The sequence below is a fragment of the Tupaia chinensis genome, unplaced genomic scaffold, assembly GCF_000334495.1.
Source record: "Tupaia chinensis unplaced genomic scaffold, TupChi_1.0 Scaffold000303_1, whole genome shotgun sequence".
Classification (NCBI taxonomy): domain Eukaryota; kingdom Metazoa; phylum Chordata; class Mammalia; order Scandentia; family Tupaiidae; genus Tupaia; species Tupaia belangeri.
In genome coordinates this window covers 1,158,207-1,175,926 of record NW_006159793.1, presented here as the reverse complement: position 1 = coordinate 1,175,926, position 17,720 = coordinate 1,158,207, and the positions used below count along the sequence as shown (strand labels likewise).

General features: G+C 47.9%; 1 long non-coding RNA gene and 1 other non-coding gene across 2 annotated transcripts in view; both read right to left on the bottom strand.

Annotated features, from left to right (window-relative positions):
- Nucleotides 1–15,257: 15,257 nt before the first annotated feature.
- The window catches only part of LOC106735113 (uncharacterized), a 2,854-nt gene continuing 391 nt past the window's right edge, over nt 15,258–17,720 (bottom strand). The window contains exon 2 of the long non-coding RNA XR_001370528.2: nt 15,258–15,471. This is a non-coding gene — a long non-coding RNA (uncharacterized LOC106735113). The remainder of the gene's footprint in view (nt 15,472–17,720) is intronic.
- Nucleotides 16,898–16,957, bottom strand: MIR378A (microRNA mir-378a). Its single transcript, NR_129421.1, has one exon. It is a non-coding gene; the product is annotated as a microRNA mir-378a (primary transcript).

Below are 17,720 nucleotides of genomic sequence, written 5' to 3'. Positions count from 1 at the left end.
AATCCTCCCGGCTGCAAAAGCAGGCAGCTGGGGAGGGCAGGAGGGAGCTGGTGGCTCTGGTGTTAAATTGCTTATTGGCCGCATGGTATGGCAAGCGCGGTTGCTCTTTTTCCACTTGTTGTGAGCTTTCTTTAAATAATTACAGACCTCATGGGTGAGCCTGCAGCTCTGTGAAAGACACCAGGGCCCAGGGGCCAAGATGGCCATCCGGAACTTCCAAGAACATCTCCAGCCATGTCTGCAGACCCCCAGGGTATCTGAGAATTCACTGACATCTTCGTGATTAAAATATTTTTTAACTGAAACAATTTAATATTTTAAAACTGAATCAGAGAGGAGAGCTAAAGGACAGTTCATTTTAGATTAAGAATATAATTCAGGCCAGCCCATGGCCTGGTGTTTAAAGGAGCTGGATCGCACATGGCTGACCATGTGGCTCAAATCCCGGCCCTGTTGGCTTGAAAAACACACCAGGCACCTGTGCACGCATGCCCTAAATTCAAAAAGGATAGACAATGGAAGAGAACAATCTGCAATAGGACCATGCCCCATGGAGCATTGCTTTTTCCCCCACCCTCTTTCTGTCTCTCTTTCTCTCTCTGGCAAGCACACATGCCCTCTGGCAGATTTAAAAAAATAAAAATCACGATGGATAAGGAAACATCACATTAAATATAATCTGTCAGTAGAGGATTTTGAATGATTTGTTTCTTTAAAAAAAGCCTGGCCCTTAAGTTCCCAATTTTCACCTCATCTTTCCACCCCCATGAATGACTTATCCAATGTTCCATGATTCACTAGGGAGGTTGGAACCCGGGGATTCTCTTGTCTCAAGTTCCTCCTCTGCCTTTTCCTCCTTCCAAACCCACTCGTTCAAGGCACATGTTCCCATGATAAATTTCTCCCAACTTGTACTTTAAAGAGAAGCACCAGTACCAGGAAAGGGGACGCAACCTGGGGAATTAAGAACCCGCAACTGACTGCCCCGTGGAATGTAGAGAAATCACCTTGCCCATAGAGATGGGGCTGTTCTGTAGCTTCATCTGTCTACAGAAACTCACTTTCCTCTCTATCCAGTAAACTAGTGGCTCTGCTCTAAACAGAGCTGACCAAAGCAAAACAGCTTCACGATTCATCTTAGATGTGTGACACTCTTAAAACAGCTCTAGTACAGAAAAAGAATGAGTCAGAGGGTGGTAGAGAAGGGCAAGAGAGGGACTGAGAATTGCCCATGGTCAACATAGCAAAAAGGGACAGCCCAGGACCGTGTCCAGACTCAGGCACAACCGTCACACCATGATACTACTAACTTCCAGTGCAGCTACAAAGTTCTCTACACGGGATCTATCTTCCCTAACGCTAAACTGAAGAGAAGTCAATGGAAGTTATACTTGTCTGGGGAGTTCCACAGTTACATCTGTTACAAAATCACACAACGGGGTACCAGCAGTTAGCGTAATGGCTGTGTCGCTGGACTCCAATGTAGTCGACCGCAGTTCCAGTCCCAGACCCGGCGGCTTAAGACTCACACCGGACGCATGTGCGTGTGCGCCCCAGATCCCAAGAGGAGAATGGAGAAGGGATTGCAGCAAGGCCAACCCCCCTGGGGGTTGATTTCTCGCTTTCTGTCTCTCTGTCTCTCTCTGTCTGTCTGGCGAGCGCATGCGTCCTATAGCAAAAACTTCTTCAAAAAAAAAAAAGAGAGAGAAAGAGAAAAATCACACAATGGAAGGATGTTGCAACTCCAGAAAAAAATGGGGATCGTGGCTCCAAAAAGAATTCAAGATAATCTGGGAACTCAGTCTAGACAAGTCACCAATAAGAATAGCTAAGGGGCCCCTTCTCAACCAGGAGGACTTTGAAGAGTCCCAAGCCCCATCTCCCTGCTGAGTCCCTACATCACTGACCTTATTGGGCAGGTCACTGCAACATCCTTGGACCACAGGTTCTTCATCTGTTAAAAAAAATCCTTTAGGAGGATGCGAATGGATGTTTAATGACGTGTGAATGTCACGATATGCTAAAAGATATAATAGTAGTGAGAATAAAAGTAATACTAATTAGTATTACGGCAATCATCATCAAGTGTATTGAGGGCTTACTCCGACAAAGCAACTTCCTCAACTCCGCTGGGTATTTGGTAGGGGCCTGACCCCACTGATTACAGCTCTGAGGGGTAAGAGACTTAAATGAGGACTGCAAATGAGAAAGTTGTGTCCAGCCTGTGTCAATCCTTGTGCAAATCCTTTTATGCCTTTCACTCCATGCCTTGGGGCTGGGGATGAGCTGTGCAGACCACAGGGTGGTAACACTCATCCCATCCTGCCTGTGAGCTCCTGGGAAAACCCAGTCACCCTGTCCCTGAAACCTTCCCAAGACCTCTCCACTTCTGCAGAGGAGCCTCTAGCTGGTTTCTGGGGCTGGAAATCTTGGCGTTCCTATTTATGATTCTTCCAGACACTTAGTTCATCCTGTCTGCTCTTCACTCACCAGAGTCGTGGGTCAGCCCAGATCCTCCACTCACGGCCCCCACCCAGTCACTCGCTGCTCACGCATCAGGCACATGATGTGCTAAGCGGCATGACAGGAAGGTCCCTCCCTGGGAGGCCCATCCCCACAATTTGACCAGCCCCTGCTCATCCTTCAGTACCCTTTTTACTACAAAAGCCATCTTGATACTCTTCTACACAGGCCACCCTTCACGGCCACCTGCAGATCTGTTCTTCCAGGGCAGTGAGCATGGTTTGCTCTTACCTGCAACCCAGTGTCCCACACAAAGGAATAGATTACTGTGTAGACAGAAAAAGGCAGAGTTAGGTCAGCCCTATAGGCTAGTGGTTAAAGGAGCTGGCTCTCACATGGCTGACTATAGTTAGAATCCCAGTCCTGGTGGCTTGAAAAACAGGCGGGGCACATGTGCATGAGTGCCCAAATTCCCAACAGGATGGAGAAAGGTAGAAGGGATTACGCTGTGACCATGCCCCTTGTGCGTTTGGGGATGCTTGCTCTCTCTCACTGGTGAATATATATACCCTCTGGCAGAGAAAGAAAGGAAGGAAAGAAGGAAGAGCTATTAAAGGATAATTCACAGTTCTGTAACTCATGGGGTCTCTTCCTGGTTTCCTCCACCAAGCTGTCAAACTACTGGGTCCCTGGTAATTGTCATTATGGTTGATAACAACACCCAGACACTGTGCTAAGCTCTTACCTGTGCTACGACATTGAATCTTTTCAACTACCCATTGAGATACATACTCTTACCTCCACGTCACAGGTAAGGAAACTGAGGCCCTGGCAGAATGAGTAATATTCCCTAAGTCACTCAGCTGCTAAATGACAGAATCTAGATTCAGGTCCTGACTTGGAGCTCTGTTCTTACCCACTGCTCTACTCTGCCTGTCAGACTCTGGGGTCAGTGGCTGAGCCAGGGGACAGCTCCTTTGCTGTTCATCACCTGAACTAGCTGATGCAGAGCGCCCCCTTCCCACCCCCGTTTGTCTCACAATGGGCCCATTGAGAATTTGCTGACATGTTATCTGAGCACAGGAGGGGTTTCTTCTTCTTCTGGGGTACATTCTAAACTCCTCCCCCAACACCCCATTTCCATTTATTTCCTTGTCTCATCCTTGCACCCACATGGTTCTCCCCACAATTTGATCCACTAGTTTGGGCCAACTTTGGCTCTAAGGAAACAGGCTTCTGGCAAAACAGCCTCCACCCAAGATTCCACCAATGTCCTCTGGGCTCACCTGCTACAGTGCTTGGCCCAGGGACCACTACCCACTATCACTACCACCGCCCTGGAGGTGGGGCTCCAGGCTCAAGAGGAGATTACTACATTCTTGCAAGGGGCTGGTCCAGAAAGTGCAAACTAGGCAGCCACTCCTTCAGCCACTAGGACAAAGAGCAAATGCTGGAAAAGGCTGAAGGCCCAGGCACTACTGAGCAGGTATCTGGCGGCCACACCTACAGGACAGGAAGGAGCTATTGCTCAACCCCAAGGAGAAAGTGGTGTGAGGTCACTGGGGCACTGGGGCATGACTTCCTGGAGTAGGACCCTGGGGACCTCTCTCTATGGCTTGGTCAGCTATGTCCCTTGGCCCCAGTGCTCACCCTCTGAGGTTCAGGTCCCTCATGTGAAAAATGGAGCTAATAATATTCATCTCCAGGGGCTGTTGGGAGAGTTAAGAAGGCTCAGTGTAGTGGCCAGTACAACTTAAGGACTTAGCCAACTCATTCATTCATTCAGAAAATGTTTAGTAATGTAAAAGAATTAAGTTAGATCTTTTCCTAACATAATATGTAAAAATTAACTTAAAATGGATAAGACATAAATGTAACTCCTATAGCTATAAAACTCCTATAGCTTTTGAAAACATATGGCAAAAGGTTTATAACAAGATCTGAGGGTAGCATGGCAGTTATGGCAGCTGGATTTCACATGGCCATCTGCATAATTCAAGCCTCAGACCAACGGCTTGAAAAAACATGCTGGGTACGTATGTATGGGTGCCCAAAATTCCAAAAGGAGAATAAAGGAGAGACTGTGGTATGGCCATCCTACCTTGTGGGGTGCTTTCTCTCTCCCTCTCTCTCTCTCTCATCTCTCTCCAGTAAGCACATGCTATAGGACATAGCAAAAAAATAAATAAATAAAAAATAAAAAACTAAAAATAAAAAATTCATGACATTGGATTTGGCATGACTTTTTGGATATTACAAAGGTAGACAATAAAAGAAAAAACATTGTACTTCATGAAAAATTTTAAATTTTGTCATGAAAAGACTATCAACAGAGTACAAGTACAACCTATAGAATGGGAAAAAATATTTGCAATTCATATATCCAATAAGAGATTAATATCCAGAATACATAGAGAAAATCTAAAACTCAAGGACAAGAAAACAAACAACACAATTCAAAAATTAACAAAAAACTTGAATGAAGATTTCTCCAAAGATATACAAATGGCCAATAAGCACATGAAAAGATGTTCAACCATTAGGAAAATGCAAATCAAAACCACAATGAGAAGGGGTCCACAGTGGCACAGCAGTAACACACACCATTCTGTAGGTGACTCACTTGGGAAGGTTCCAGGTTTTTATCCAAAGACCTCCCTGTGTATGCTAGGTGCACACTTGCCCATGACCCAGGGCTGGCTGGGGGGGGGTGGAGATCATGGTATCAGGATCCTATTAGAAAGGCTCTCTCATTCTATTCCTTGCTTGTTTGTGAAAAATAATAATAATAATAAGATAAACAATGGTATCTAATTTTTTTTTAATTTGACCAGAGAGAGACAGAGAGAGAGAGAAAGTGAGAAAGCAAGTTGCCAGATCTGGGGACTAACTGTGGTCGACCATGTGAGAGTCCATCACCCTTAGTCACCATGCCACTTGCTGGCCCCGAAGATAAATAAACTTTAAAAACTGCAATGAGATATCACCTCACACCCACTAGGATGGCTACCAACCAAAAGAAGACCCTGCCATACCACACACAAATGGATAACTGCTGGGCAGCAGGCCGAGTCAACATGGGAAACCCATTTGATTCCTGGCCCACCCTAAAAAGCTGTGTATGGTGGCGTAGCCTGTAGTCTCAGCTACTCAGGAGACTGAGGCAGGAGGATCGAGACACAGTGGGGAGACCCTTACTGAAAACAAAAAACAAAACTGAGAATAACAACTGTTGGCAAGAATATGGAGAAATCAGAACCCTTGTGCACTGTCAGTAGGAGTGCAAAATGGCGCCACTGCTATGGAAAACAGTATGGCAGTTCTTCAGAAAATTAAAAATTGTAGGCCAGCTCCAAGGCCCAGTGGTTAGCAGCAAGATCCCAGATGGTTGGGATCTCAGATGGCTGACCACGCAATTAACAGTCCAAGACCTGGCAGCTTGGCAACACATCGGGAGCATGTGAATGTGTACCCCAACTTTCTATAGGATAGAGAAGTGGAGGAGAAGGGATTGAGGTGTGACCATGCCCCATGGGAGGTGCTTTCTCCTGTTCTTCTCTGTCTCTCTGGGGCTAGTGCACACACCCTCTTACAATACAAACAAAAAAACAAAATAATCCGGATCTATTTCTTCTAAGTGGGTATACGGCTGAGGATCAAGGAGGACATTACAAGAATAAAGACAAATATTTTAAAACTGATCCCCACCTGGAAAAAAGGGAATAGTTCTCTTCTTTTGCCTACAACACAAGATTGATATGATATAAAGGTCAAATGGAAATGCCAGATAAGGAAGTGGCCCTGTACTACCCTGCCCTGTACTACTCCAGCATTAGAAGGTAGCTTTCTAGGGACCAGTAGTTGGCATAATAGCTATGTCGCTGGATTCCCATGTAGTCGACTGCGGTTCGAGTCCCCAACCTAGTGGCTTAAACTCACACTGGGCGCATGCGTGCCCAAGATCCTGAGAGGAGAATGGAGGAAAAGGGATTGCAGTGTGGCCAGCCCCCCGGGGGGTGATTTCTCACTTTCTGTCTCTGTCTTTTCTGGCAAGTACACACCCTATAGCAAAAACCTCTCCAAAAAAATAAAAAGTAGCTTTCTATTCCTCCCTTGGTCATTCATATACTAAATGCTACCCTGTGCTCTGAACTGAGGCAGGAATGGAGAAGGGAGGGGATTAATACTAGACACTCTACAAGTAGTATCTGAGTAGTTAGGACCAGAGCAAGGGGTGTCTTCAGAAGGAGATTTTGTAAAACACAGACATGTAAGGAAGGGCCTACTCTCAAAGATTCTCATCCAAACAGTCTGGGACAGTCCCAGGTGGGTAATTACGATTTTTCTAACTGCACTGTTGATTCTGATGTGCATTCATGGTTGAGAACCACTGATTAGTTCTACCAAGCCTGGAAGGTAAGTCTACTATTATTACGTCCATTTGGGAGATGGTTAACTAGAGCACAGAACAGCCACCCAGCTGCTTAGACCACACAGCTAAAACGTCATAAAGCTGAGATTGCAACCAGCCAGTTTGACTCTACAGCCCAAACTCTCATTAATCATTAAGCTACAGTTTCTTGAAGCCATGAGCTTTCACCTGTCCCTACATTCTTTCCAATCCCCCATGCAGCCTTGGAAATGTGAAAGACAATACCTCATTTTGAGAGTGCATTAACTTTCAAAGAAACTTTTATGGCTATACTACCTCATTCATCCCGCCTCACCCTGGAGTAATATGCACTCACAAAAACTTTTTCCTGCTTTTGAGAGACTTATTTTTTTATGGTAATACCAAAATGCACCTCACTTCCTTGCTTTCTCAGTCAGAGAACACTAAACAAAATATACCTTTCCTCCAGGCTCGTATACATCTTTATGATCCATTAGCTTTGCATTTTCATATTGTATTTGAGAAGAAGACAGATGTCCAGGACCCCTTTTCCCCTTCACTAAACAGGCCCAATTGCCTTCAGTGATGTGGTCCATATGTCTGCCCAGGTAGACCCTCGGGCCTACAACACACACACACATACACACACACACACACACACACACACACGACAGGACTGGTGTGCTGCTCCTAATGTCGTGAGGCCTGGACATGACCACCAAGCTTGCATGAACTGCATGCATCAAGTCCTAGGTGGGAAGAGTGTGAGATGGCACATAGCAGATTCCTAGCAAGGTCCCCAAGCCCTTCCCTGTCCCTTCACCTCCACATCCCCAGATCCCTCTTTCTTCCTTAGTCTCTCTAGAGTGGTTGGGCAGTAGACATGAGACCCAGTGTAAGGTGCAGGTTTCAGTCTCCCCAGAAGATTTGGGGACATGGGACCAGACTCCTTGCAGATACCTAGCAACCTAGAGCTCTGAGCCTCTGCCCAGGTGGGCCGAAGCAATGGCTCATAGCAGACCAGATTCTCCAAGGTGGCTTAACATTCCGCCAAGACCTGCCCACTGAAGGTGAATTCTGATAGGTGGTTCTGGAGGCTCTGCCAGGCATTTGCCTTTGATGCCTTTGTGGGCAAGGGTTATCTTGGTGTCAAGGGCAGTGGGCTCCTGGTGGGGACTGGTACCATACCCCTATACTCACCTCCCCCCACACATTCTAGCACAGCTCCAAGTACAGAGAAGGGGCCTCTGGGGCCAGGCAAATGTTAGATGAATTTTCTGAGATCAAACCACATTTGCTCATTCATTCATTCAGCAAATTCTTATTGGGGGTGAGGGACTGTGAAGACACTGAGGAATTTTTTTTTTTTTGGAGAGATTTTCGCTATAGGGCACGTGCGCTCGCCAGACAGAGAGAGAAAGACATAGAGACAGAAAGTGAGAAATCATCCCCCAGGCGGATGGCCACACCGCAATTCCCTCTCCTCCATTCTCCTCTTGGGATCTTGGGCACGCAGGCACACGTGTGTGACGTGAGTTTTAAGTCACTGGGTCCGGGACGTGAACCGCGGTCGACTATGTGGGAGTTCAACGACATAGCCATTACGCTAACTGCTGGTTCCGACACTGAGGAATTTGATGGAGACAAAGTTTGACGAGCTCCCCTTTCCTTAGGGAGCTCAGGTCTTCATTTCTACAGGTAGAGAAGAGAGAACGGTAAGGGTATACACATAAACAATGACATAACAGGCTTGAACCAGGCTCCAGGGAAGACCAAGAGTGGGGACAGACCTGGCACATGGTGGGCCCTGAGTCAACAAATGTCCGTCCATACAAATACTCCCCCAAACCATTCCTCTTCTAGGGGACACCACTGTGAGCCCTCTTACCCTCTTTGTGCCATTTCTCCCATATCCAGCTCACGTTCACCGACTCCCACAGCTGAGGCCACCCAGCTGTCTCCTGACACTCCATTCCAGTCCTTCCCATGTGCTCACATTAACCACGCTGTGTGCTTAGGACGAGACAGATTTAGGTTCAAGTCCCAGCCCCACCACTTCCTAGCCAGGTGGTTAAAGGTCACTGAGCTTCTCAAAGTCTCAGTTTTCTTCTATGTCCTGGCACAACCTCATGGACAGTTGAGGATGACCCAGACAATGCACTTCAAGGTCCCAGCTAGTACCTGGCGCATTCTCAGTGGTCTCTAAGTATTAGTAACTTTGCATGATTAGTTATTAATAATTAATAATTATAATCAAACCCTCTGCCGAGTCCTCACTGCTTGCCAAGTCCAAATTCCTCACTGGGACATTTAAAGGTCTCCTGGTTAGCCAGTCTGTCCCATCTGTTTTGTTCAGGGGTGGCCAGAGGGCAGACATTCACCTATCAGGGTGACAGAGTACAGAGCAAAAGGAAGGAATAAGAGGCGTCTGGAACAAACTGTGGGACCACAGAGCAGACGGGGGCACTCCTGGTGGGGAGGGACTACTTCATGGGCTTCCTTTGAGAAGAAATGTGATTGCACATGTGAAGAATTTAGCATGGGGCCTAGCGGGATAATTTCTTAAAACGGTTAGCAGCTGTTAACTGTTGTCTTCCTCCTCATCATTGTTGGATGTGCTTATGATGAGGCCAGACGGAACATCTAATGCAGGAGTTTACCTGAAGGACATTATGTTGTTTTGCTCATGCAGCAATGGGTGCAGTGTGGCAGGGTGACACACACAGACACATGAGGTTCGACAAACACATGAACGGTTAGATGGATGGGCATTTGAGGCCCCCGAGAGCATACCCAAGAGAGTGGGTATGCAGGTTGAGCAGGTGGGCGTGCAGATGTCCTGAGCAGGGACTGTATAACCAGGTCACCCTCAGTGCCAAGGAGCCGGGGCATGGCCCTCCCCAGTGATCTGGGTACCACACTTCCCCATGAGGAGACAGACCAGAAATAAAGGCGTGAGCACCACGTTGTCAAGGCTGTTTGCCATGGCAACATCAGGGAGTGACTCGTGGGCTGGCTGCTGCAACGGCTCAGGGCCTGGTTCCTAACGTCTCCTCGCTTCCCTCTGCTAAATGACTGTGCTCTGCCAGGCAATCGCAAGGAAAAAATCCGGCTGCAGAGCTGTCGGAGAGCATCCATCTCAGCCAAGCGGGCTCGCCTGCCTGGGCTCCCAGACAGTGGGTCCCAGACAGCCGAGTCCCTGCTACGCAGTCAGCCCTGGCCACGCAGACAGCAGCTGGAGGTTTCGCGGCGTGACTTGAAGGCATCCCCTCTCTGTTCCCACTCTGTCTCCTCACTCCAAGGTAAGGCATTAAGCAAGATGGTCTCCAAGGCGCGCCCAACTCCCGGAAAGCTCCTTGGCATGTACGTAGTTTGTCTTTTAAATCATGTCACTGCCCTCATGGTGACACCATTTACTGAGAGCTTACTACGTGTCGGTAGTACTGCAGGCCTCGTCCATCCCCTGCAGTTATCCTAAGAGCATACGATTACTACCCCCAATTCTGTATATGAAGTGATTGGGGCCAGCGAGGTGGAGATACTTGCTCAAAGTCACACGGCTTGTAAGTGGCAGAGGCCTATTTAAACCTTAGGCAGTTAAACTCCAAAGCTCAGAGTTCTCAATCCCTATCTGATATTTCTTCTCTTCTTAAAGCGACATGTCACTGGATTTGGTTTCCGATAAGTCAGTATTGCAACACTTGCTAAGGCTGGAAGGGATTCCATTTCCCCAAGAAGTAGAGGGGGAAGGAAGGGAAAGACTGCACTGGGGCAGTCTCAGCCTCTTGGCCAAGATCAAGTGTGAAATGTAGTACTCTGAAAGAGGAACCTCAGGCACAGACAGATCAAGGGCCTAAAGCCCAGGGGGAGACAAAGAGCAGGGTCTACATTTTATCTGTGTCTTTTAAATATTAACAAGCACTATTACTGACTAAGCATTTTCAATACCTTACAGGCACTGCCTCAAGTACTTACTCTCAGCCCCATTTCCCAGATGAATAAATTAAGGCTCAAGCCACAGGTTTGTTCCAATCCTAGGATTCAAGGCCCTCTCAATCTCCCAAATAAATAAAGCAAATGTTTACTTTCTTACCTAAAACACGAAGCATTCATTACAGGCCTTGGAGATCATAAATCAATGACCTCACCCTTCCATCTGTAAAAGTCTCCATGGTCTTTCATTCTAGACTTGTGGCAACTCAGTCTCAGTCTGAAGAAAGGGGCATGGCAGGGAACTTGGGAATCTCCCACCATAAGCTATAGACCCCGTGACTGCCCCAGCTGTGGGACCTCTGGCCTGGCCCCTTCTCTCTGAGCTCTATGAACCCAGGCTGTTGATCCACGGCCCTGTGTCCCTCACTGGGTGATCTGAGCATCTACAGAGAGAAGCCATGGTCAGCTGCAAGGGGTGCAAGAGAAGCCTTTGGGATTTAAGAACACTGAAAGCAAGAAGAGAATGCAGTCTGCCCAGGGATGCTGGTAGGCCTCACCCAGGGTTTCAGGCCACCCACAGTCAGCCCCTCTGGGCAAGTGTCTCTCAGAGGACTACTTACATGGCCTCTCTCCCAAAGCCAAGACGGCCCCACCCCAAGTCCTGGCACTGGAAAAGAACTGGTTGGGGAGCAGGTCCTCCTGCAGTGCTCAGTATATCCCCTCTTTTGGACAAGGCTAAGGTGGACTGAATGCTGTCCAAGGGCCCTTCTAAGCCTGGCAGGAGACGGAGCTGCTTGCAATCAAGGTTCAAATCCCAGATTAGCCGCTCATTTGTGGCAAGACCCTGAGCAAGGTCCCTAACCTCTGTGCCTCTGTTCCATCACTCACAAAACAGGGAAGGAGAAGCAGCCTCGCAGAGTTCCTGGGAGAACCCACGTGCTGGCATGCGAAGGCCTCTTCCTACATACACACGGAAACAGTCACGGGTGAAATGATGCAGCGTGTGGAAGGGGGAACAAACGTGGCCACAAGTCCGTCATGGTAGAAGCTGGCTGGAGGGACATGGGGATTTTCTCTTGTTCTCATGTATGTCCTCTTCTGCCTAGCTTTGCCTCGGTTTTCCACAGGAAGATGTTTAAAATACAATGTTCTTCTCAGGGAACCTGATACCTCGGCATATAAAACATTCTTCTGCTCTAACACTTGTCTACTAAATGAGCAACCACGATGCTAGTTCAGGATAAAAATAATTCATTTTTGACCTTCCAGCGCTTTAAATCCAGCTATAGGGAGAAAGCACACTCAGGCACCGTGGGGAGTTCGTGGCACACTCCATTTGGGTAGGAAAGGCCGAAGAACAGTGAGCTTAAAAAGGCTTTCCAGAGAAGACGCTCTCAAGTGAGGGCTTGAAGTTCAGGTAGGCTACAAATGCATTAAAATGATGGGATACCGTGTGTGTACGTGCTCACAATCCAGAGGGGGAAAGGGAGGAGAGGGGACTGTGGTGTGGCCATCCCCTGGGGACGTAATTTCTCACTTTCTCTGTCTCTCTCTCTCTCACCAGCGTATAAGTCCTATAGCAAAAACAAACAAAAAAACAGAGGGATGGCAATGGGGACAGACATTCCAGTTCGTCCCACAAACACATGTGAGGAACACGGGGCTGAAGGTACAAAGTGAGAAGCGTGTCTTCCCTGAAGAGGCTCACGGGCTAGCCCAGCGAGGATGTATTAAATGTTTGCCGTGCACCAGGCAAACAGTGACTGAACTAGACAAAAAGGCTGGCCCCCCCGGAAGCTCACGTCCCGCAGTGATTTCCTGAATTCACCCAGGTGAACGTCATGTGAAGAGGTGACCTAGTACGTGGGGCTCCTTATAAGCCAGGCCACGCGCGAGGTGCTTCATTCCACGTTGTCATTTGATGTCCATGGACTCTCTACAATGATTTGTATGAAAAGGATTGCTAATCACCACCTCCACGTGTGAGGGAATGGAAGCTCAGAGAGGCTGCACGATTCACAAAAGGTCTCGCAGCTGACCCACGGCAGAAGCAGGACTGCAACCCGTGGGAGCTGATTCTAAAGTGGGTGCTCTGCTGATCCCCACGAAGGGTGAAGATGTACCTGGGGGTGAGGGTGCAGGCATCACCGAAATGATGGCACGTGAGCTGGGTCTCACAGGACTGCTAACTGGCATGGTGGGAATGGAGACAAGAAACAGAAAAGAATAGCCTGAGGCTTGAGGAAAATTCATGGCAAATTCGGGGATAAACCAGGACCCCACAGGGAAAGCAGACAACTCAGGATAATGTCGGGGGCCAGACTCTTCTATCGCATGTACCTGAAGTCCTTGAACAGCGGGTTAAAATTTAGGCTTTAATTTTGAAGTATGGGGAAAATGAACTGTCAACTCATCGATGTGGAGGAGCCTTAAACACATACTACTAAATGAAAGAGTCCAATCTGAAAAGGCTACATACTGCACCATTCCAACTATACGACATTCTGGAAATGGCAAAACTATGGTGACAGTCAAAAGCTCAGTGGTTGCCAGGAGCTTGGGGAGGGAAGAACAGGCGGAGCACAGAGGATGGTAGGGCAGGGAAACACTCCCTGTCCAATGCTACAATGATGGATACATATTTTATACATTTGTCCACACTCAAAGAACTTACATCCGGGAGTAAACCCTAATATAAACTAGGGACTCCGCAGTGATATGCTGTATCGGTAGATTCATCGGTTGTAACAAATCCACCCCTCTGGAGAGGGGTAGTAGTAGCGGGAGGCAGAAAGTACAAGGGAATTCTCTGCTTCTTCCTCTGTTTTACTGTGAACCTAAAACTGCATGGGAAAAATAATAGTCTTAAAAATAGATGTATACTTGGGAGCCATGGGAGATATGTGAGCAGGGGCGTGACATCAGACATGTACTCTAAGAGGAGTGATGTGCCACCAGGCCACAGACAAACAGGAAATGATGAAGTCTGGTGAGGCAAAGATCTGTTTGGTAGCAGTGGCAGGATCCTGTTGTGAATGCATGAGGACCAAGACCTGAAGAAGGGAAGAGGAACGGAACGGTCAATCCAATTGATTCTGCCTCAGCCGAGTGTCCATGGGCTACAGCACTCCCTTAGGAGAGAAGGAACTGACGTTGCTCATTCTCTTTCAAGTGACTTTATGTAGTTTCCCTTCATCCGCACACAGCCAACAATTTTCTTTTATTTACATTAAAAAAAAAAAAAAAAAAAAGATTGTGGGCATGGGAGTGAGCACTATGCTTAATCCTAAATTTTAGGGGCAGCAAGTCAATGCTCATTTTATATACAGTGTTATTTCATTCCCAGCCCTCGGAGTTAGGGCCTAGTATCCCCTTGTCACAGATTGAGAAACGAGGCCTAGGTAAACAGAAAGACTTTGGAGTTCTGTCATCTCCTCTCTATACAATGTGCCTTTATTTGTTCAAGGTGCTATAAACACAATTATGAACACCAGCAGGGAGGAGTCCTTGTCTTCAAGGAGCTTGGAGTCCAGTGGTCTGGGATGTCACCCCGTAATCCTGGCTCTTCCAAGTACTCCAACTAGTATAGGTAGGTAGCCAGTCTTCAGCAAAACAGTGAGCTCTCTGGAACTATAGTCTGTGAAACTGTAAAACAAAACCTATGCTCTGTAGAATCCTTGTGAGAAGGAAATGTAATGGTGCAAACAGAAGGCTCGCCAGCGTGCATGGGATCTAGGGGATGCTCCATAAATGATGATGACACAACAACAGTGAGGGGGAAGGCAGCTGTGAACTCTGCAATGTTTTTGTCATGACCTCAATTCCAAGCCTGAGCCCCTATATGCAAGGCTGCTTCTGACTCAAGCCAGTATTCCTTCTGTTATTCCAGAGAGAAAGGAAAAGGGTGACTCATAGCATGGTACAACAGAGCTTCTGGCTGGCCTGCACCAGCTGGGGAGGGGAGGGCCCCAAGGTGAGGGGCCCAGCTGCTGGTCCTCAGCCTTTTCAGGGTTCCATAGGCATTGGACCATTAGCACCAGAAAGGGAACCGGTGAAGCACAACCTCCCGCCTCTAGGAGACATGTGGCCTTCTGGGCTCAGGCAAAGTTACTCCCCCTGGGCTCACTCAGGGAAGGGGTAAACAGGCACCATTTTCAACTTGCACCTGCAAGGCTTCAACTTTGACTTGGAAAAGAAGCTGGTTCTAACTTCAAGGGCTGTGCAGTTAGCAATATTCCAGACCTAGCAAGTGGACACAGGATGTCAAGCCATTTTCCCAATTCTCCATGTGAGAGGGGCCCCTTCTGAGTGCTCAGATCCAGCTTTAGAACGATGAGGGGACAAGATACCAAGTGCAAAAAGGACCAGGGTCACAACCATGGCCCTTCACAGAACAGAACCACAAATGGCCCATGACCACATGGGGGTGGGGGGTGCGACTTCAGCATCATAACTAATCAAATCAATGCACATTAAAACAATAAGGGTGACAGAATTTATTGATGAACAGGCTGGTAAAAATGAAAAACGATACAAATACCAAGAGTTATCTGGATATGGAGAACCAGGCGTTCCCACACGATGCTGGTAAGTGTGTAAATTAGCACACTATTTCTAGAAGGCAATCCAGAAATGTGTTTACCAAACGCCTGCACAGTTCCTTTGACGGAGTAATTTCACTTCTAGGAATTTAAAGGAAGGAAAGAACACATAAGCACAAAGATATTCATTTTAGCATTGCTTCTAAAAGAAACAAAATTATAAACAACTTAAATGAGTAACAGTAAAGAGTTGATTAGATACATTTTAGTTCAACCCTCCATAAAATAACGTACAATCATTAAAATATTAAGTATTACTTATTGATGTGGAGAGACAGTTGTGGCATATTCTTTGAAGGAGAAAAAAAAAAAGTAACCAAACTGTGATTCCAGGATAAAAATTAATATATATAGAATGACTCCATTTTTGGAAAAAAAAAAAAAAAGGATGGGATCTATTTGAACAGGAAAGACAAGTCTGGACGTATATATGAAAATGAATAAGGATTATCTTTGGATATTACATACTTTTAATTTTTTTCTTTATACTTGGCAGTGTTTTCAACCACCCTATAATTAAATACTTTAAAAATGATAAGGGCTGGACAGCTGATTTACAAAGTTCCTGCCAACTCTGGCATTTGGTGCATCAATGACTGATGCCTCAAAGTGACTTCAAACAGCCCATATTTAGCGTGGACTTACTGCGTGGCCTAAGCCTTTGCCCACAGCTGCAACCCTTGCATTCCTCTCTCCCCACACCCATTGCCCTGCTGCCCCCCTGCCACCCTGGGAGCGTTTGCTTGGCAGGGCCCGGCTGAACCCTGTAATCCATGTGCCTAACCAAGAGCTGAGCAAAGGGACACAGCTCAGAACATGCTGACAGGTGCCAGGCAGGCACAAGGAGAAAAAGCACCTCTAGTTCTGGGATCTCACTGGGCTTGGGACTCACACACACAAAGTGGCTGCTTGTAGGACACAGACTAGAAACCAAAGGACAGGGCGCAGGCACGCCCAGCAGGGCAGGCCTACTAGAGGAGAGGGCCATGCAGGATGGGGGTGGGGGAGAGGGCGCGCCAGGCAAGGGGCACAGCCTGAGCAAAGGTGAAACCAACCCAGAGTCCTTTGGGAGATAGTCCTCAGATCTTTCCAAGAAACTTTCACAATCCTGTTCTGCTCAATTTCTGTACTTTGGCCCCAATGGGTAAAAGTTAAGTCTCCTATACAGACGCCCTCCCTCTAATCTAGCCCTAGGTTAGCCACCAAACGCTACACAAACCTTTTGGACAAAGACAATGGGTTACTGTTTTACCCACTTTCCCAATCGCTCCCCAAGGGAGAAATGGAGGAGGGAAGGAGGGCCAGGGAAGGACTGAGGGAGAAGAGGGGGTTGCAGAAACACCCAGACATCTCACATGCAATCACTGCTCACCCCCACCACTGCGCCAGGTCCTCTCGGAGGCACCACCGGCCCCATTTGACAGAAGGAGGAAAAGAGGCTCGGAGAGTTAAAATGGCTTGCTCCGGGGTCACCCAGCCAGAGAGTGGGGAAGGTGACTCCACTCAGGCCTTCTGACTCCAAGTCCAGTGCTATTTCGAGGTAACACACAGGACCTGGAGTCAGGAGCCCTGGGTGGCTCTGTCACCCACTGGCTGCATGGTCCTGTCCAAGCCGCTTACCCCTCGCAGCCTCTTTACCCAACTGTAAAATGAGGAGGCCGGAATCGGCCCGCCCAGGCCCGCCCAGGTCCTCTTCGGGCTGGGCTGTTTGAGCCTTCTAGGGGCGGCTGCGAAGCTCATCCTATCAATTACATTTCCCAAGTTGGGCCGGCAAAGATCACCAGAAGATCCTTGGCCTGTCACGTGGTTCAATAAAAAAAAAAAGGCAAATGTCCCAGATTAACTTTCACTGCACTGCTTCTGCTGACACCTGATTACCCAATTTTCTAGTATCCCGGGGTGAAATATCCCAGCTGGATAGGCTAACGGGGCAAAAACTTCACCGCTGGCGCTGAAGATAGATTTAAAACCCAGGGTCAGGTCCAGAGCTGACAATTCTTGCTATGGGCTGCAGGTTCTCTCGAGATTTCAGGTCTCCCTGACTAGCGTCTTAGTCTTGGATGACAAGTGCAGATCTGGTGACAGTATCTTCCCAGCAGCAACTCTGCCCCTCTCCCGCAGCCAGCCCCCTACCCCGAGGTGGCCGCTGGGCAGGTGCAGAGCCTGGCACCCGCCTTCGGCGCAGACACCGGCGCCGGGCGTATGACGGAGCCCGGCGACGGCGGCGGGAGCTCCACCGCAGTTTCGTCAGAGGTAAAGGTACGCGCCTGGCGCGCGCGGCGTGTGCACACACACACACACACACACACACCCGCGCGCGGACCGCTCAT